The sequence below is a fragment of the Schistocerca serialis genome, chromosome 6, assembly GCF_023864345.2.
Source record: "Schistocerca serialis cubense isolate TAMUIC-IGC-003099 chromosome 6, iqSchSeri2.2, whole genome shotgun sequence".
Taxonomy (NCBI): Eukaryota; Metazoa; Arthropoda; class Insecta; order Orthoptera; family Acrididae; genus Schistocerca; species Schistocerca serialis.
In genome coordinates this window covers 772,971,619-772,995,237 of record NC_064643.1, presented here as the reverse complement: position 1 = coordinate 772,995,237, position 23,619 = coordinate 772,971,619, and positions in this window count along the sequence as shown.

The window sequence follows — 23,619 nt, the reverse complement described above, 5'->3', positions numbered from 1 at the left end:
CATTGACGAATTGTCACGGAAATTGCGTCGCTATGAAATACGAATACTATGTGTTAGGAGACATTTCCTTCTAAATCGAGTAACGTTTCTATGGAAACGACGGGATTTTCTTTTGGGATACGACAATCTCATTTCCCAACCACTAATCCTTCTTTACTGCATCCCTCACTCCCACACATTGACGAATTCACACGGAAATTGCGTCGCTATGAAATACGAGTACTATGTGTTCTAAGACAATTCCTTCTAAATCGAGTAACGTTTCTATGGAAACGACAGGATTTTCTTTGGGATACGACAATCTCATTTCCGATCCACTAATCCTTCTTTACTGCATCCCTCACTCCCACACATTGACGAATTCACACGGAAATTGCGTCGCTATCAAATACGAGTACTATGTGTTAAAAGACATTTCCTTCTGAATCGAGTAACGTTTCTATGGAAACGACAGGATGTTCTTTTGGGATACGACAATCTCATTTCCGATCCACTAATCCTTCTTTACTGCATCCCTCACTCCCACACATTGACGAATTCACACGGAAATTGCGTCGCTATGAAATACGAGTACTATGTGTTAGAAGACATTTCCTTCTAAATCGAGTAACGTTTCTATGGAAACGACAGGATTTTCTTTTTCGATACGACAATCTCATTTCCGATCCACTAATCCTTCTTTACTGCATCCCTCACTCCCACACATTGACGAATTCACACGGAAATTGCGTCGCTATGAAATACGAGTACTATGTGTTAGAAGACATTTCCTTCTAAATCGAATAACGTTTCTATGGAAACGACAGGATTTTCTTTTGGGATACGACAATCTCATTTCCGATCCACTAATCCTTCTTTACTGCATCCCTCACTCCCACACATTGACGAATTCACACGGAAATTGCGTCGCTATGAAATACGAGTACTATGTGTTAGAAGACATTTCCTTCTAAATCGAGTAACGTTTCTATGGAAACGACAGGATTTTCCTTTGGGATACGACAATCACATTTCCGATCCACTAATCCTTCTTTACTGCATCCCTCACTCCCACACATTGACGAATTCACACGGAAATTGCGTCGCTATGAAATACGAGTACTATGTGTTCTAAGACAATTCCTTCTAAATCGTGTAACGTTTCTATGGAATTGACCGGATTTTCTTTTGGGATACGACAATCTCATTTCCGATCCACTAATTCTTCTTTACTGCATCCCTCACTCCCACACATTGACGAATTCACACGGAAATTCCGTCGCTATGAAATACGAGTACTATGTGTTAGAAGACATTTCCTTCTAAATCGAGTAACGTTTCTATGGAAACGACAGGATTTTCTTTTGGGATACGACAATCACATTTCCGATCCACTAATCCTTCTTTACTGCATCCCTCACTCCCACACATTGACGAATTGTCACGGAAATTGCGTCGCTATGAAATACAAATACTATGTGTTAGGAGACATTTCCTTCTAAATCGAGTAACGTTTCTATGGAAACGACAGGATTTTCTTTTGGGATACGACAATCTCATTTCCTAACCACTAATCCTTCTTTACTGAAACCCTCACTCCCACACATTGACGAATTCACACGGAAATTGCGTCGCTATGAAATACGAGTACTATGTGTTCTAAGACAATTCCTTCTAAATCGAGTAACGTTTCTATGGAAACGACAGGATTTTCTTTTGGGATACGACAATCTCATTTCCGATCCACTAATCCTTCTTTACTGCATCCCTCACTCCCACACATTGACGAATTCACATGGAAATTTCGTCGCTATAAAATACGAGTACTATGTGTTAGAAGACATTTCCTTCTAAATCGAGTAACGTTTCTATGGAAACTACAGGATTTACTTTTGGGATACGACAATCTCATTTCCGATCCACTAATCCTTCTTTACTGCATCCCTCACTCCCACATATTGACGAATTCACACGGAAATTGCGTCGCTATGAAATACGAGTACTATGTGTTAGAAGACATTTCCTTCTAAATCGAGTAACGTTTCTATGGAAACGACAGGATTTTCCTTTGGGATACGACAATCACATTTCCGATCCACTAATCCTTCTTTACTGCATCCCTCACTCCCACACACTGACGAATTCACACGGAAATTGCGTCGCTATGAAATACGAGTATTATGTGTTCTAAGACAATTCCTTCTAAATCGAGTAACGTTTCTATGGAACCGACAGGATGTTCTTTTGGGATACGACAATCTCATTTCCGATCCACTAATCCTTCTATACTGCATCCCTCACTCCCACACATTGACGAATTGTCACGGAAATTGCGTCGCTATGAAATACGAATACTATGTGTTAGGAGACATTTCCTTCTAAATCGAGTAACGTTTCTATGGAAACGACAGGATTTTCTTTTGGGATACGACAATCTCATTTCCCAACCACTAATCCTTCTTTACTGCATCCCTCACTCCCACACATTGACGAATTCACACGGAAATTGCGTCGCTATGAAATACGAGTACTATGTGTTCTAAGACAATTCCTTCTAAATCGAGTAACGTTTCTATGGAAACGACAGGATTTTCTTTGGGATACGACAATCTCATTTCCGATCCACTAATCCTTCTTTACTGCATCCCTCACTCCCACACATTGACGAATTCACACGGAAATTGCGTCGCTATCAAATACGAGTACTATGTGTTAAAAGACATTTCCTTCTGAATCGAGTAACGTTTCTATGGAAACGACAGGATGTTCTTTTGGGATACGACAATCTCATTTCCGATCCACTAATCCTTCTTTACTGCATCCCTCACTCCCACACATTGACGAATTCACACGGAAATTGCGTCGCTATGAAATACGAGTACTATGTGTTAGAAGACATTTCCTTCTAAATCGAGTAACGTTTCTATGGAAACGACAGGATTTTCTTTTTCGATACGATAATCTCATTTCCGATCCACTAATCCTTCTTTACTGCATCCCTCACTCCCACACATTGACGAATTCACACGGAAATTGCGTCGCTATGAAATACGAGTACTATGTGTTAGAAGACATTTCCTTCTAAATCGAATAACGTTTCTATGGAAACGACAGGATTTTCTTTTGGGATACGACAATCTCATTTCCGATCCACTAATCCTTCTTTACTGCATCCCTCACTCCCACACATTGACGAATTCACACGGAAATTGCGTCGCTATGAAATACGAGTACTATGTGTTAGAAGACATTTCCTTCTAAATCGAGTAACGTTTCTATGGAAACGACAGGATTTTCCTTTGGGATACGACAATCACATTTCCGATCCACTAATCCTTCTTTACTGCATCCCTCACTCCCACACATTGACGAATTCACACGGAAATTGCGTCGCTATGAAATACGAGTACTATGTGTTCTAAGACAATTCCTTCTAAATCGTGTAACGTTTCTATGGAAACGACCGGATTTTCTTTTGGGATACGACAATCTCATTTCCGATCCACTAATCCTTCTTTACTGCATCCCTCGCTCCCACACATTGACGAATTCACACGGAAATTCCGTCGCTATGAAATACGAGTACTATGTGTTAGAAGACATTTCCTTCTAAATCGAGTAACGTTTCTATGGAAACGGCAGGATTTTCTTTTGGGATACGACAATCACATTTCCGATCCACTAATCCTTCTTTACTGCATCCCTCACTCCCACACATTGACGAATTGTCACGGAAATTGCGTCGCTATGAAATACAAATACTATGTGTTAGGAGACATTTCCTTCTAAATCGAGTAACGTTTCTATGGAAACGACAGGATTTTCTTTTGGGATACGACAATCTCATTTCCTAACCACTAATCCTTCTTTACTGCATCCCTCACTCCCACACATTGACGAATTCACACGGAAATTGCGTCGCTATGAAATACGAGTACTATGTGTTCTAAGACAATTCCTTCTAAATCGAGTAACGTTTCTATGGAAACGACAGGATTTTCTTTTGGGATACGACAATCTCATTTCCGATCCACTAATCCTTCTTTACTGCATCCCTCACTCCCACACATTGACGAATTCACATGGAAATTGCGTCGCTATAAAATACGAGTACTATGTGTTAGAAGACATTTCCTTCTAAATCGAGTAACGTTTCTATTTAAACTACAGGATTTACTTTTGGGATACGACAATCTCATTTCCGATCCACTAATCCTTCTTTACTGCATCCCTCACTCCCACATATTGACGAATTCACACGGAAATTGCGTCGCTATGAAATACGAGTACTATGTGTTAGAAGACATTTCCTTCTAAATCGAGTAACGTTTCTATGGAAACGACAGGATTTTCCTTTGGGATACGACAATCACATTTCCGATCCACTAATCCTTCTTTACTGCATCCCTCACTCCCACACACTGACGAATTCACACGGAAATTGCGTCGCTATGAAATACGAGTACTATGTGTTCTAAGACAATTCCTTCTAAATCGAGTAACGTTTCTATGGAACCGACAGGATTTTCTTTTGGGATACGACAATCTCATTTCCGATCCACTAATCCTTCTTTACTGCATCCCTCACTCCCACACATTGACGAATTCACACGGAAATTCCGTCGCTATGAAATACGAGTACTATGTGTTAGAAGACATTTCCTTCTAAATCGAGTAACGTTTCTATGGAAACGACAGGATTTTCTTTTGGGATACGACAATCACATTTCCGATCCACTAATCCTTCTTTACTGCATCCCTCACTCCCACACATTGACGAATTCACACGGAAATTGCGTCGCTATGAAATACGAATACTATGTGTTAGGAGACATTTCCTTCTAAATCGAGTAACGTTTCTATGGAAACGACAGGATTTTCTTTTGGGATACGACAATCTCATTTCCTAACCACTAATCCTTCTTTACTGCATCCCTCACACCCACACATTGACGAATTCACACGGAAATTCCGTCGCTATGAAATACTATGTGTTCTAAGACATTTCCTTCTAAATCGAGTAACGTTTCCATGGAAGCGACAGGATTTTATTTTGGGATACGACAATCTCATTTCCTAACCACTAATCCTTCTTTACTGCATCCCTCACACCCACACATTGACGAATTCACACGGAAATTCCGTCGCTATGAAATACTATGTGTTAGAAGACATTTCCTTCTAAATCGGGTAACGTTTCTATGGAAACGACAGGATTTTCTTTTGGGATACGACAATCACATTTCCGATCCACTAATCCTTCTTTACTGCATCCCTCACTCCCACACATTGACGAATTCACACGGAAATTGCGACGCTATGAAATACGAGTACTATGTGTTCTAAGACATTTCCTTCTAAATCGAGTAACGTTTCCATGGAAACGACAGGATTTTCCTTTGGGATACGACAATCACATTTCCGATCCACTAATCCTTCTTTACTGCATCCCTCACTCCCAAACATTGACGAATTCACACGGAAATTCCGTCGCTATGAAATACTATGTGTTCTAAGACATTTCCTTCTAAATCGAGTAACGTTTCTATGGAAACGACAGGATTTTTTTTCGGATACGACAATTTCATTTCCGATCCACTAATCCTTCTTTACTGCATCCCTCACTCCCAAACATTGACGAATTCACACGGAAATTGCGTCGCTATGAAATACTATGTGTTAGAAGACATTTCCTTCTCAATCGAGTAACGTTTCTATGGAAACGACAGAATTTTCTTTTGGGATACGACAATCACATTTCCGATCCACTAATCCTTCTTTACTGCATCCCTCACTCCCACACATTGACGAATTGTCACGGAAATTGCGTCGCTATGAAATACGAATACTATGTGTTAGGAGACATTTCCTTCTAAATCGAGTAACGTTTCTATGGAAACGACGGGATTTTCTTTTGGGATACGACAATCTCATTTCCCAACCACTAATCCTTCTTTACTGCATCCCTCACTCCCACACATTGACGAATTCACGCGGAAATAGCGTCGCTATGAAATACGAGTACTATGTGTTCTAAGACAATTCCTTCTAAATCGAGTAACGTTTCTATGGAAACGACAGGATTTTCTTTGGGATACGACAATCTCATTTCCGATCCACTAATCCTTCTTTACTGCATCCCTCACTCCCACACATTGACGAATTCACACGGAAATTGCGTCGCTATGAAATACTATGTGTTAGAAGACATTTCCTTCTAAATCGAGTAACGTTTCTATGGAAACGTCAGGATTTTCTTTTGGGATACGACAATCGCTTTTCCGATCCACTAATCCTCCTTTACTGCATCCCTCCCTCCCAAACATTGACGAATTCACACGGAAATTGCGTCGCTATGAAATACGAGTACTATGTGTTAGAAGACATTTCCTTCTAAATCGAGTAACGTTTCTATGGAAACGACAGGATTTTCTTTTGGGATACGACAATCACATTTCCGATCCACTAATCCTTCTTTACTGCATCCCTCACTCCCACACATTGACGAATTCACACGGAAATTGCGTCGCTATGAAATACGAGTACTATGTGTTAGAAGACATTTCCTTCTAAATCGAGTATCGTTTCTATGGAAACGACAGGATTTTCTTTTGGGATACGACAATCACATTTCCGATCCACTAATCCTTCTTTACTGCATCCCTCACTCCCACACATTGACGAATTCACATGGAAATTGCGTCGCTATGAAATACGAGTACTATGTGTTCTAAGACATTTCCTTCTAAATCGAGTAACGCTTCTATGGATACGACAGGATTTTCTTTTGGGATACGACAATCTCATTTCCGATCCACTAATCCTTCTTTACTGCATCCCTCACTCCCACACATTGACGAATTCACACGGAAATTGCGTCGCTATGAAATACGAGTACTATGTGTTAGAAAACATTTCCTTCTACATCGAGTAACGTTTCTATGGAAACGACAGGATTTTCTTTTGGGATACGACAATCTCATTTTCGATCCACTAATCCTTCTTTACTGCATCCCTCACTCCCACACATTGACGAATTCACACGGAAATTGCGTCGCTATGAAATACTATTTGTTCTAAGACATTTCCTTCTAAATCGAGTAACGTTTCTATGGAAACGACAGGATTTTCTTTTGGGATACGACAATCTCATTTCCGATCCACTAATCCTTCTTTACTGCATCCCTCAACCCCACACATTGACGAATTCACACGGAAATTGCGTCGCTATGAAATACTATTTGTTCTAAGACATTTCCTTCTAAATCGAGTAACGTTTCTATGGAAACGACAGGATTTTCTTTTGGGATACGACAATCTCATTTCCGATCCACTAATCCTTCTTTACTGCATCCCTCACTCCCACACATTGACGAATTCTCACGGAAATTGCGTCGCTATGAAATGCTATTTGTTCTAAGACATTTACTTCCAAATCGAGTAACGTTTCTATGGAAACGACAGAATTTTCTTTTGGGATACGACAATCTCATTTCCGATCCACTAATCCTTCTTTACTGCATCCCTCACTCCCACACATTGACGAATTCACACGGAAATTGCGTCGCTATGAAATACTATTTGTTTTAAGACATTTCCTTCTAAATCGAGTAACGTTTCTATGGAAACGACAGGATTTTCTTTTGGGATACGACTATCACATTTCCGACCCACTAATCCTTCTTTACTGCATCCCTCACTCCCACACATTGACGAATTCACACGGAAATTGGGTCTCTATGAAATACGAGTACTATGTGTTAGAAGACATTTCCTTCTAAATCGAGTAACGCTTCTATGGAAGCGACAGGATTTTCTTTTGGGATACGACAATCTCATTTCCGATCCACTAATCCTTCTTTACTGCATCCCTCACTCCCACACATTGACGAATTCACACGGAAATTGCGTCGCTATGAAATACGAGTACTATGTGTTAGAAAACATTTCCTTCTATATCGAGTAACGTTTCTATGGAAACGACAGGATTTTCTTTTGGGATACGACAATCTCATTTTCGATCCACTAATCCTTCTTTACTGCATCCCTCACTCCCACACATTGACGAATTCACACGGAAATTGCGTCGCTATGAAATACTATTTGTTCTAAGACATTTCCTTCTAAATCGAGTAACGTTTCTATGGAAACGACAGGATTTTCTTTTGGGATACGACAATCTCATTTCCGATCCACTAATCCTTCTTTACTGCATCCCTCAACCCCACACATTGACGAATTCACACGGAAATTGCGTCGCTATGAAATACTATTTGTTCTAAGACATTTCCTTCTAAATCGAGTAACGTTTCTATTTAAACGACAGGATTTTCTTTTGGGATACGACAATCTCATTTCCGATCCACTAATCCTTCTTTACTGCATCCCTCACTCCCACACATTGACGAATTCACACGGAAATTGCGTCGCTATGAAATACTATTTGTTCTAAGACATTTACTTCCAAATCGAGTAACGTTTCTATGGAAACGACAGAATTTTCTTTTGGGATACGACAATCTCATTTCCGATCCACTAATCCTTCTTTACTGCATCCCTCACTCCCACACATTGACGAATTCACACGGAAATTGCGTCGCTATGAAATACTATTTGTTCTAAGACATTTCCTTCTAAATCGAGTAACGTTTCTATGGAAACGACAGGATTTTCTTTTGGGATACGACTATCACATTTCCGACCCACTAATCCTTCTTTACTGCATCCCTCACTCCCACACATTGACGAATTCACACGGAAATTGGGTCTCTATGAAATACGAGTACTATGTGTTAGAAGACATTTCCTTCTAAATCGAGTAACGTTTCTATGGAAACGACAGGATTTTCTTTTAGGATACGACAATGACATTTCCGATCCACTAATCCTTCTTTACTGCATCCCTCACTCCACACATTGACGAATTCACACGGAAATTGCGTCGCTATGAAATACTATTTGTTCTAAGACATTTCCTTCTAAATCGAGTAACGTTTCTATGGAAACGACAGGATTTTCTTTTGGGATACGACAATCTCATTTCCGATCCACTAATCCTTCTTTACTGCATCCCTCACTCCACACATTGACGAATTCACACGGAAATTGCGTCGCTATGAAATACTGTTTGTTCTAAGTTATTTCCTTCTAAATCGAGTAACGTTTCTATGGAAACGACAGGATTTTTTTTCTGATACGACAATCTTATTTCCGATCCACTAATCCTTCTTTACTACATCCCTCACTCCCAAACATTGACGAATTCACACGGAAATTGCGTCGCTATGAAATACGAGTACTATGTGTTCTAAGACATTTCCTTCTAAATCGAGTAACGTTTCTATGGAAACGACAGGATTTTCTTTTGGGATACGACAATCTCATTTCCGCTCCACTAATCCTTCTTTACTGCATCCCTCACTCCCAAACATTGACGAATTCACACGGAAATTGCGTCGCTATGAAATACGAGTACTATGTGTTCTAAGACATTTCCTTCTAAATCGAGTAACGTTTCTATGGAAACGAGAGGATCTTCTTTTGGGATACGACAATCACATTTCCGAACCACTAATCCTTCTTTACTGCATCCCTCACTCCCACACTTTGATGAATTCACACGGAAATTGCGTCGCTATGAAAGACGAGTACTCTTGTGTTAGAAGACATTTATTTCTAAATCGAGTAACGTTTCTATGGAAACGACAGGATTTTCTTTTGGGATACGACAATCACATTTCCGATCCACTAATCCTTCTTTACTGCATCCCTCACTCCCACACATTGACGAATTCACACGGAAATTGCGTCGCTATGAAATACGAGTACTATGTGTTAGAAGACATTTCGTTCTAAATCGAAAAACGTTTCTATGGAAACGACAGGATTTTCTTTTGGGATCGACAATATCATTTCCGATCCACTAATCCTTCCTTACTGCATCCCTCACTCCCACACATTGACGAATTCACACGGAAATTGCGTCGCTATGAAATATTAGTACTATGTGTTAGAAGACATTTCCTTCTAAATCGAGTAACGTTTCTATGGAAACGACAGGATTTTCTTTTGGGATACGACAATCACATTTCCGATCCACTAATCCTTCTTTACTACATCCCTCACTCCCACACATTGACGAATTCACACGGAAATTGCGTCGCTATGAAATACGAGTACTATGTGTTAGAAGACATTTCCTTCTAAATCGAGTAACGTTTCTATGGAAACGACAGGATTTTCTTTTGGGATACGACAATCACATTTCCGATCCACTAATCCTTCTTTACTGCATCCCTCACTCCCACACATTGACGAATTCACACGGAAATTGCGTCGCTATGAAATACGAGTACTATGTGTTACAAGACATTTCCTTCTAAATCGAGTAACGTTTCTATGGAAACGACAGGATTTTCTTTTGGGATACGACAATCACATTTCCGATCCACTAATCCTTCTTTACTGCATCCCTCACTCCCACACATTGACGAATTCACACGGAAATTGCGTCGCTATGAAATACGAGTACTATGTGTTAGAAAACATTTCCTTCTAAATCGAGTAACGTTTCTATGGAAACGGCAGAATTTTCTTTTGGGATACGACAATCACATTTCCGATCCACTAATCCTTCTTTACTGCATCCCTCACTCCCACACATTGACGAAATCACACGGAAATTGCGTCGCTATGAAATACGAGTACTATGTGTTAGAAGACATTTCCTTCTAAATCGAGTAACGTTTCTATGGAAACGACAGGATTTTCTTTTGGGATACGACAATCACATTTCCGATCCACTAATCCTTCTTTACTGCATCCCTCAGTCCCACACATTGAAGAATTCACACGGAAATTGCGTCGCTATGAAATACGAGTACTATGTGTTAGAAGACATTTCCTTCTAAATCGAGTAACGTTTCTATGGAAACGACAGGATTTTCTTTTGGGATACGACAATCACATTTCCGATCCACTAATCCTTCTTTAGTGCATCCCTCACTACCACACATTGACGAATTCACACGGAAATTGCGTCGCTATGAAATTCGAGTACTATGTGTTGGAAGACATTTCCTTCTAAATCGAGTAACGTTTCTATGGAAACGACAGGATTTTCTTTTGGGATACGACAATCTCATTTCCGATCCACTAATCCTTCTTTACTGCATCCCTCACTCCCACACATTGACGAATTCACACGGAAATTGCGTCGCTATGAAATACGAGTACTATGTGTCAGAAGACATTTCCTTCTAAATCGAGTAACGTTTCTATGGAAACGACAGGATTTTCTTTTGGGATACGACAATCTCATTTCCGATCCACTAATCCTTCTTTACTGCATCCCTCACTCCCACACATTGACGAATTCACACGGAAATTGCGTCGCTATGAAATACGAGTACTATGTGTTAGAAGACATTTCCTTCTAAATCGAGGAACGTTTCTATGGAAACGACAGGATTTTATTTTGGGATACGACGATCTCATTTCCGATCCACTAATCCTTCTTTACTGCATCCCTCACTCCCAAACATTGACGAATTCACACGGGAAATCCGTCGCTATGAAATACTACGTGTTCTAAGACATTTCCTTCTAAATCGAGTAACGTTTCTATGGAAACGACAGGATTTTCTTTTGGGATACGACAATCTCATTTCCTAACCACTAATCCTTCTTTACTGCATCCCACACTCCCACACATTGACGAATTCACACGGAAATTGCGTCGCTATGAAATACGAGTACTATGTGTTAGAAGACATTTCCTTCTAAATCGAGTAACGTTTCTATGGAAACGACAGGATTTTCTTTTGGGATACGACAATCTCATTTCCTAACCTCTAATCCTTCTTTACTGCATCCCTCACTCCCACACATTGACGAATTCACACGGAAATTGCGTCGCTATGAAATACGAGTATTATGTGTTCTAAGACAATTCCTCCTAAATCGAGTAACGTTTCTATGGAAACGACAGGATTTTCTTTTGGGATACGCCAATCTCATTTCCGATCCACTAATCCTTCTTTACTGCATCCCTCACTCCCACACATTGACGAATTCACACGGAAATTGCGTCGCTATGAAAAACGAGTACTATGTGTTAGAAGACATTTCCTTCTAAATCGAGTAACGTTTCTATGGAAACGACAGGATTTTCTTTTGGGATACGAGAATCTCATTTCCGATCCACTAATCCTTCCTTACTGCATCCCTCACTCCCACACATTGACGAATTCACACGGAAATTGCTTCGCTATGAAATACGAGTACTATGTGTTAGAAGACATTTCCTTCTAAATCGAGTGACGTTTCTATGGATACGACAGGATTTTCTTTTGGGATACGACAATCTCATTTCCGATCCACTAATCCTTCTTTACTGCATCCCTCACTCCCACACATTGACGAATTCACACGGAAATTGCGTCGCTATCAAATACGAGTACTATGTGTTAGAAGACATTTCCTTCTAAATCGAGTAACGTTTCTATGGAAACGACAGGATTTTCCTTTGGGATACGACAATCACATTTCCGATCCACTAATCCTTCTTTACTGCATCCCTCACTCCCACACATTGACGAATTCACACGGAAATTGCGTCGCTATGAAATACGAGTACTATGTGTTCTAAGACAATTCCTTCTAAATCGTGTAACGTTTCTATGGAAACGACAGGATTTTCTTTTGGGATACGACAATCTCATTTCCGATCCACTAATCCTTCTTTACTGCATCCCTCACTCCCACACATTGACGAATTCACACGGAAATTCCGTCGCTATGAAATACGAGTACTATGTGTTAGAAGACATTTCCTTCTAAATCGAGTAACGTTTCTATGGAAACGACAGGATTTTCTTTTGGGATACGACACTCACATTTCCGATCCACTAATCCTTCTTTACTGCATCCCTCACTCCCACACATTGACGAATTGTCACGAAAATTGCGTCGCTATGAAATACGAATACTATGTGTTAGGAGACATTTCCTTCTAAATCGAGTAACGTTTCGATGGAAACGACAGGATTTTCTTTTGGGATACGACAATCTCATTTCCTAACCACTAATCCTTCTTTACTGCATCCCTCACTCCCACACATTGACGAATTCACACGGAAATTTCGTCGCTATGAAATACGAGTACTATGTGTTCTAAGACAATTCCTTCTAAATCGAGTAACGTTTCTATGGAAACGACAGGATTTTCTTTTGGGATACGACAATCACATTTCCGATCCACTAATCCTTCTTTACTGCATCCCTCACTCCCACACATTGACGAATTCACACGGAAATTGCGTCGCTATGAAATACGAGTACTATGTGTTAGAAGACATTTCCTTCTAAATCGAGTAACGTTTCTATGGAAACGACAGGATTTTCTTTTGGGATACGACAATCACATTTCCGATCCACTAATCCTTCTTTACTGCATCCCTCACTCCCACACATTGACGAATTCACACGGAAATTGCGTCGCTATGAAATACGAGTACTATGTGTTAGAAGACATTTCCTTCTAAATCGAGTAACGTTTCTATGGAAACGACAGGATTTTCTTTTGGGATACGACAATCACATTTCCGATCCACTAATCCTTCTTTACTGCATCCCTCACTCCCACACATTGACGAATTCACACGGAAATTGCGTCGCTATGAAATACGAGTACTATGTGTTACAAGACATTTCCTTCTAAATCGAGTAACGTTTCTATGGAAACGACAGGATTTTCTTTTGGGATACGACAATCTCATTTCCGATCCAGTAATCCTTCTTTACTGCATCCCTCACTCCCACACATTGACGAATTCACACGGAAATTCCGTCGCTATGAAATACTATGTGTTCTAAGACATTTCCTTCTAAATCGAGTAACGTTTCTGTGGAAACGACAGGATTTTCTTTTGGGATACGACAATCTCATTTCCTAACCACTAATCCTTCTTTACTGCATCCCTCACTCCTACACATTGACGAATTCACACGGAAATTGCGTCGATATGAAATACGAGTACTATGTGTTCTAAGACATTTCCTTCTAAATCGAGTAACGTTTCTATGGAAACGACAGGATTTTCTTTTGGGTTACGACAATCTCATTTCCGATCCACTAATCCTTCTTTACTGCATCCTACACTCCCACACATTGACGAATTCTCACGGAAATTGCGTCGCTATGAAATACGAGTACTATGTGTTAGAAGACATTTCCTTCTAAATCGAGTAACGTTTCTATGGAAACGACAGGATTTTCTTTTGGGATACGAGAATCTCATTTCCTAACCTCTAATCCTTCTTTACTGCATCCCTCACTCCCACACATTGACGAATTCACACGGAAATTGCGTCGCTATGAAATACGAGTACTATGTGTTCTAAGACAATTCCTTCTAAATCGAGTAACGTTTCTATGGAAACGACAGGATTTTCTTTTGGGATACGCCAATCTCATTTCCGATCCACTAATCCTTCTTTACTGCATCCCTCACTCCCACACATTGACGAATTCACACGGAAATTGCGTCGCTATGAAAAACGAGTACTATGTGTTAGAAGACATTTCCTTCTAAATCGAGTAACGTTTCTATGGAAACGACAGGATTTTCTTTTGGGATACGAGAATCTCATTTCCGATCCACTAATCCTTCCTTACTGCATCCCTCACTCCCACACATTGACGAATTCACACGGAAATTGCTTCGCTATGAAATACGAGTACTATGTGTTAGAAGACATTTCCTTCTAAATTGAGTGACGTTTCTATGGAAACGACAGGATTTTCCTTTGGGATACGACAATCTCATTTCCGATCCACTAATCCTTCTTTACTGCATCCCTCACTCCCACACATTGACGAATTCACACGGAAATTGCGTCGCTATCAAATACGAGTACTATGTGTTAGAAGACATTTCCTTCTAAATCGAGTAACGTATCTATGGAAACGACAGGATTTTCTTTTGATATACGACAATCTCATTTCCGATCCACTAATCCTTCTTTACTGCATCCCTCACTGCCACACATTGACGAATTCACACGGAAATTGCGTCGCTATGAAATACGAGTACTATGTGTTAGAAGACATTTCCTTCTAAATCGAGTAACGTTTCTATGGAAACGACAGGATTTTCTTTTGGGATACGACAATCTCATTTCCGATCCACTAATCCTTCTTTACTGCATCCCTCACTCCCACACATTGACGAATTCACACGGAAATTGCGTCGCTATGAAATACGAGTACTATTTGTTAGAAGACATTTCCTTCTAAATCGAGTAACGTTTCTATGGAAACGACAGGATTTTCCTTTGGGATACGACAATCACATTTCCGATCCACTAATCCTTCTTTACTGCATCCCTCACTCCCACACATTGACGAATTCACACGGAAATTGCGTCGCTATGAAATACGAGTACTATGTGTTCTAAGACAATTCCTTCTAAATCGTGTAACGTTTCTATGGAAACGACAGGATTTTCTTTTGGGATACGAGAATCTCATTTCCGATCCACGAATCCTTCTTTACTGCATCCCTCACTCCCACACATTGACGAATTCACACGGAAATTCCGTCGCTATGAAATACGAGTACTATGTGTTAGAAGACATTTCCTTCTAAATCGAGTAACGTTTCTATGGAAACGACAGGATTTTCTTTTGGGATACGACAATCACATTTCCGATCCACTAATCCTTCTTTACTGCATCCCTCACTCCCACACATTGACGAATTGTCACGGAAATTGCGTCGCTATGAAATACGAATACTATGTGTTAGGAGACATTTACTTCTAAATCGAGTAACGTTTCTATGGAAACGACAGGATTTTCTTTTGGGATACGACAATCTCATTTCCTAACCACTAATCCTTCTTTACTGCATCCCTCACTCCCACACATTGACGAATTCACACGGAAATTGCGTCGCTATGAAATACGAGTACTATGTGTTAGAAAACATTTCCTTCTAAATCGAGTAACGTTTCTATGGAAACGGCAGAATTTTCTTTTGGGATACGACAATCACATTTCCGATCCACTAATCCTTCTTTACTGCATCCCTCACTCCCACACATTGACGAAATCACACGGAAATTGCGTCGCTATGAAATACGAGTACTATGTGTTAGAAGACATTTCCTTCTAAATCGAGTAACGTTTCTATGGAAACGACAGGATTTTCTTTTGGGATACGACAATCACATTTCCGATCCACTAATCCTTCTTTACTGCATCCCTCAGTCCCACACATTGAAGAATTCACACGGAAATTGCGTCGCTATGAAATACGAGTACTATGTGTTAGAAGACATTTCCTTCTAAATCGAGTAACGTTTCTATGGAAACGACAGGATTTTCTTTTGGGATACGACAATCACATTTCCGATCCACTAATCCTTCTTTAGTGCATCCCTCACTACCACACATTGACGAATTCACACGGAAATTGCGTCGCTATGAAATTCGAGTACTATGTGTTGGAAGACATTTCCTTCTAAATCGAGTAACGTTTCTATGGAAACAACAGGATTTTCTTTTGGGATACGACAATCTCATTTCCGATCCACTAATCCTTCTTTACTGCATCCCTCACTCCCACACATTGACGAATTCACACGGAAATTGCGTCGCTATGAAATACGAGTACTATGTGTCAGAAGACATTTCCTTCTAAATCGAGTAACGTTTCTATGGAAACGACAGGATTTTCTTTTGGGATACGACAATCTCATTTCCGATCCACTAATCCTTCTTTACTGCATCCCTCACTCCCACACATTGACGAATTCACACGGAAATTGCGTCGCTATGAAATACGAGTACTATGTGTTAGAAGACATTTCCTTCTAAATCGAGGAACGTTTCTATGGAAACGACAGGATTTTATTTTGGGATACGACGATCTCATTTCCGATCCACTAATCCTTCTTTACTGCATCCCTCACTCCCAAACATTGACGAATTCACACGGGAAATCCGTCGCTATGAAATACTACGTGTTCTAAGACATTTCCTTCTAAATCGAGTAACGTTTCTATGGAAACGACAGGATTTTCTTTTGGGATACGACAATCTCATTTCCTAACCACTAATCCTTCTTTACTGCATCCCACACTCCCACACATTGACGAATTCACACGGAAATTGCGTCGCTATGAAATACGAGTACTATGTGTTAGAAGACATTTCCTTCTAAATCGAGTAACGTTTCTATGGAAACGACAGGATTTTCTTTTGGGATACGACAATCTCATTTCCTAACCTCTAATCCTTCTTTACTGCATCCCTCACTCCCACACATTGACGAATTCACACGGAAATTGCGTCGCTATGAAATACGAGTATTATGTGTTCTAAGACAATTCCTCCTAAATCGAGTAACGTTTCTATGGAAACGACAGGATTTTCTTTTGGGATACGCCAATCTCATTTCCGATCCACTAATCCTTCTTTACTGCATCCCTCACTCCCACACATTGACGAATTCACACGGAAATTGCGTCGCTATGAAAAACGAGTACTATGTGTTAGAAGACATTTCCTTCTAAATCGAGTAACGTTTCTATGGAAACGACAGGATTTTCTTTTGGGATACGAGAATCTCATTTCCGATCCACTAATCCTTCCTTACTGCATCCCTCACTCCCACACATTGACGAATTCACACGGAAATTGCTTCGCTATGAAATACGAGTACTATGTGTTAGAAGACATTTCCTTCTAAATCGAGTGACGTTTCTATGGATACGACAGGATTTTCTTTTGGGATACGACAATCTCATTTCCGATCCACTAATCCTTCTTTACTGCATCCCTCACTCCCACACATTGACGAATTCACACGGAAATTGCGTCGCTATCAAATACGAGTACTATGTGTTAGAAGACATTTCCTTCTAAATCGAGTAACGTTTCTATGGAAACGACAGGATTTTCCTTTGGGATACGACAATCACATTTCCGATCCACTAATCCTTCTTTACTGCATCCCTCACTCCCACACATTGACGAATTCACACGGAAATTGCGTCGCTATGAAATACGAGTACTATGAGTTCTAAGACAATTCCTTCTAAATCGTGTAACGTTTCTATGGAAACGACAGGATTTTCTTTTGGGATACGACAATCTCATTTCCGATCCACTAATCCTTCTTTACTGCATCCCTCACTCCCACACATTGACGAATTCACACGGAAATTCCGTCGCTATGAAATACGAGTACTATGTGTTAGAAGACATTTCCTTCTAAATCGAGTAACGTTTCTATGGAAACGACAGGATTTTCTTTTGGGATACGACAATCACATTTCCGATCCACTAATCCTTCTTTACTGCATCCCTCACTCCCACACATTGACGAATTGTCACGAAAATTGCGTCGCTATGAAATACGAATACTATGTGTTAGGAGACATTTCCTTCTAAATCGAGTAACGTTTCGATGGAAACGACAGGATTTTCTTTTGGGATATGACAATCTCATTTCCTAACCACTAATCCTTCTTTACTGCATCCCTCACTCCCACACATTGACGAATTCACACGGAAATTTCGTCGCTATGAAATACGAGTACTATGTGTTCTAAGACAATTCCTTCTAAATCGAGTAACGTTTCTATGGAAACGACAGGATTTTCTTTTGGGATACGACAATCACATTTCCGATCCACTAATCCTTCTTTACTGCATCCCTCACTCCCACACATTGACGAATTCACACGGAAATTGCGTCGCTATGAAATACGAGTACTATGTGTTAGAAGACATTTCCTTCTAAATCGAGTAACGTTTCTATGGAAACGACAGGATTTTCTTTTGGGATACGACAATCACATTTCCGATCCACTAATCCTTCTTTACTGCATCCCTCACTCCCACACATTGACGAATTCACACGGAAATTGCGTCGCTATGAAATACGAGTACTATGTGTTAGAAGACATTTCCTTCTAAATCGAGTAACGTTTCTATGGAAACGACAGGATTTTCTTTTGGGATACGACAATCACATTTCCGATCCACTAATCCTTCTTTACTGCATCCCTCACTCCCACACATTGACGAATTCACACGGAAATTGCGTCGCTATGAAATACGAGTACTATGTGTTACAAGACATTTCCTTCTAAATCGAGTAACGTTTCTATGGAAACGACAGGATTTTCTTTTGGGATACGACAATCTCATTTCCGATCCAGTAATCCTTCTTTACTGCATCCCTCACTCCCACACATTGACGAATTCACACGGAAATTCCGTCGCTATGAAATACTATGTGTTCTAAGACATTTCCTTCTAAATCGAGTAACGTTTCTGTGGAAACGACAGGATTTTCTTTTGGGATACGACAATCTCATTTCCTAACCACTAATCCTTCTTTACTGCATCCCTCACTCCTACACATTGACGAATTCACACGGAAATTGCGTCGATATGAAATACGAGTACTATGTGTTCTAAGACATTTCCTTCTAAATCGAGTAACGTTTCTATGGAAACGACAGGATTTTCTTTTGGGTTACGACAATCTCATTTCCGATCCACTAATCCTTCTTTACTGCATCCTACACTCCCACACATTGACGAATTCTCACGGAAATTGCGTCGCTATGAAATACGAGTACTATGTGTTAGAAGACATTTCCTTCTAAATCGAGTAACGTTTCTATGGAAACGACAGGATTTTCTTTTGGGATACGAGAATCTCATTTCCTAACCTCTAATCCTTCTTTACTGCATCCCTCACTCCCACACATTGACGAATTCACACGGAAATTGCGTCGCTATGAAATACGAGTACTATGTGTTCTAAGACAATTCCTTCTAAATCGAGTAACGTTTCTATGGAAACGACAGGATTTTCTTTTGGGATACGCCAATCTCATTTCCGATCCACTAATCCTTCTTTACTGCATCCCTCACTCCCACACATTGACGAATTCACACGGAAATTGCGTCGCTATGAAAAACGAGTACTATGTGTTAGAAGACATTTCCTTCTAAATCGAGTAACGTTTCTATGGAAACGACAGGATTTTCTTTTGGGATACGAGAATCTCATTTCCGATCCACTAATCCTTCCTTACTGCATCCCTCACTCCCACACATTGACGAATTCACACGGAAATTGCTTCGCTATGAAATACGAGTACTATGTGTTAGAAGACATTTCCTTCTACATTGAGTGACGTTTCTATGGAAACGACAGGATTTTCCTTTGGGATACGACAATCTCATTTCCGATCCACTAATCCTTCTTTACTGCATCCCTCACTCCCACACATTGACGAATTCACACGGAAATTGCGTCGCTATCAAATACGAGTACTATGTGTTAGAAGACATTTCCTTCTAAATCGAGTAACGTATCTATGGAAACGACAGGATTTTCTTTTGATATACGACAATCTCATTTCCGATCCACTAATCCTTCTTTACTGCATCCCTCACTGCCACACATTGACGAATTCACACGGAAATTGCGTCGCTATGAAATACGAGTACTATGTGTTAGAAGACATTTCCTTCTAAATCGAGTAACGTTTCTATGGAAACGACAGGATTTTCTTTTGGGATACGACAATCTCATTTCCGATCCACTAATCCTTCTTTACTGCATCCCTCACTCCCACACATTGACGAATTCACACGGAAATTGCGTCGCTATGAAATACGAGTACTATTTGTTAGAAGACATTTCCTTCTAAATCGAGTAACGTTTCTATGGAAACGACAGGATTTTCCTTTGGGATACGACAATCACATTTCCGATCCACTAATCCTTCTTTACTGCATCCCTCACTCCCACACATTGACGAATTCACACGGAAATTGCGTCGCTATGAAATACGAGTACTATGTGTTCTAAGACAATTCCTTCTAAATCGTGTAACGTTTCTATGGAAACGACAGGATTTTCTTTTGGGATACGAGAATCTCATTTCCGATCCACGAATCCTTCTTTACTGCATCCCTCACTCCCACACATTGACGAATTCACACGGAAATTCCGTCGCTATGAAATACGAGTACTATGTGTTAGAAGACATTTCCTTCTAAATCGAGTAACGTTTCTATGGAAACGACAGGATTTTCTTTTGGGATACGACAATCACATTTCCGATCCACTAATCCTTCTTTACTGCATCCCTCACTCCCACACATTGACGAATTGTCACGGAAATTGCGTCGCTATGAAATACGAATACTATGTGTTAGGAGACATTTACTTCTAAATCGAGTAACGTTTCTATGGAAACGACAGGATTTTCTTTTGGGATACGACAATCTCATTTCCTAACCACTAATCCTTCTTTACTGCATCCCTCACTCCCACACATTGACGAATTCACACGGAAATTGCGTCGCTATGAAAAACGAGTACTATGTGTTAGAAGACATTTCCTTCTAAATCGAGTAACGTTTCTATGGAAACGACAGGATTTTCTTTTGGGATACGAGAATCTCATTTCCGATCCACTAATCCTTCCTTACTGCATCCCTCACTCCCACACATTGACGAATTCACACGGAAATTGCTTCGCTATGAAATACGAGTACTATGTGTTAGAAGACATTTCCTTCTAAATCGAGTGACGTTTCTATGGAAACGACAGGATTTTCCTTTGGGATACGACAATCTCATTTCCGATCCACTAATCCTTCTTTACTGCATCCCTCACTCCCACACATTGACGAATTCACACGGAAATTGCGTCGCTATCAAATACGAGTACTATGTGTTAGAAGACATTTCCTTCTAAATCGAGTAACGTATCTATGGAAACGACAGGATTTTCTTTTGGGATACGACAATCACATTTCCGATCCACTAATCCTTCTTTACTGCATCCCTCACTGCCACACATTGACGAATTCACACGGAAATTGCGTCGCTATGAAATACGAGTACTATGTGTTAGAAGACATTTCCTTCTAAATCGAGTAACGTTTCTATGGAAACGACAGGATTTTCTTTTGGGATACGACAATCTCATTTCCGATCCACTAATCCTTCTTTACTGCATCCCTCACTCCCACACATTGACGAATTCACACGGATATTGCGTCGCTATGAAATACGAGTACTATTTGTTAGAAGACATTTCCTTCTAAATCGAGTAACGTTTCTATGGAAACGACAGGATTTTCCTTTGGGATACGACAATCACATTTCCGATCCACTAATCCTTCTTTACTGCATCCCTCACTCCCACACATTGACGAATTCACACGGAAATTGCGTCGCTATGAAATACGAGTACTATGTGTTCTAAGACAATTCCTTCTAAATCGTGTAACGTTTCTATGGAAACGACAGGATTTTCTTTTGGGATACGACAATCTCATTTCCGATCCACTAATCCTTCTTTACTGCATCCCTCACTCCCACACATTGACGAATTCACACGGAAATTCCGTCGCTATGAAATACGAGTACTATGTGTTAGAAGACATTTCCTTCTAAATCGAGTAACGTTTCTAAGGAAACGACAGGATTTTCTTTTGGGATACGACAATCACATTTCCGATCCACTAATCCTTCTTTACTGCATCCCTCACTCCCACACATTGACGAATTGTCACGGAAATTGCGTCGCTATGAAATACGAATACTATGTGTTAGGAGACATTTACTTCTAAATCGAGTAACGTTTCTATGGAAACGACAGGATTTTCTTTTGGGATACGACAATCTCATTTCCTAACCACTAATCCTTCTTTACTGCATCCCTCACTCCCACACATTGACGAATTCACACGGAAATTGCGTCGCTATGAAATACGAGTACTATGTGTTCTAAGACAATTCCTTCTAAATCCAGTAACGTTTCTATGGAAACGACAGGATTTTCTTTTGGGATACGACAATCTCATTTCCGATCCACTAATCTTTCTTTACTGCATCCCTCACTCCCACACATTGACGAATTCACACGGAAATTGCGTCGCTATCAAATACGAGTACTATGTGTTAGAAGACATTTCCTTCTGAATCGAGTAACGTTTCTATGGAAACGACAGGATTTTACTTTGGGATACGACAATCTCATTTCCGATCCACTAATCCTTCTTTACTGCATCCCTCACTCCCACAAATTGACGAATTCACACGGAAATTGCGTCGCTATGAAATACGAGTACTATGTGTTAGAAGACATTTCCTTCTAAATCGAGTACGTTTCTATGGAAACGACAGGATTTTCTTTTTCGATACGACATTCTCATTTCCGATCCACTATTCCTTCTTTACTGCATCCCTCACTCCCACACATTGACGAATTCACACGGAAATTGCGTCGCTATGAAATACGAGTACTATGTGTTAGAAGACATTTCCTTCTTAATCGAGTAACGTTTCTATGGAAACGACAGGATTTTCTTTTGGGATACGAGAATCTAATTTCCGATCCACTAATCCTTCCTTACTGCATCCCTCACTCCCACACATTGACGAATTCACACGGAAATTGCTTCGCTATGAAATACGAGTACTATGTGTTAGAAGACATTTCCTTCTAAATCGAGTGACGTTTCTATGGAAACGACAGGATTTTCCTTTGGGATACGACAATCTCATTTCCGATCCACTAATCCTTCTTTAC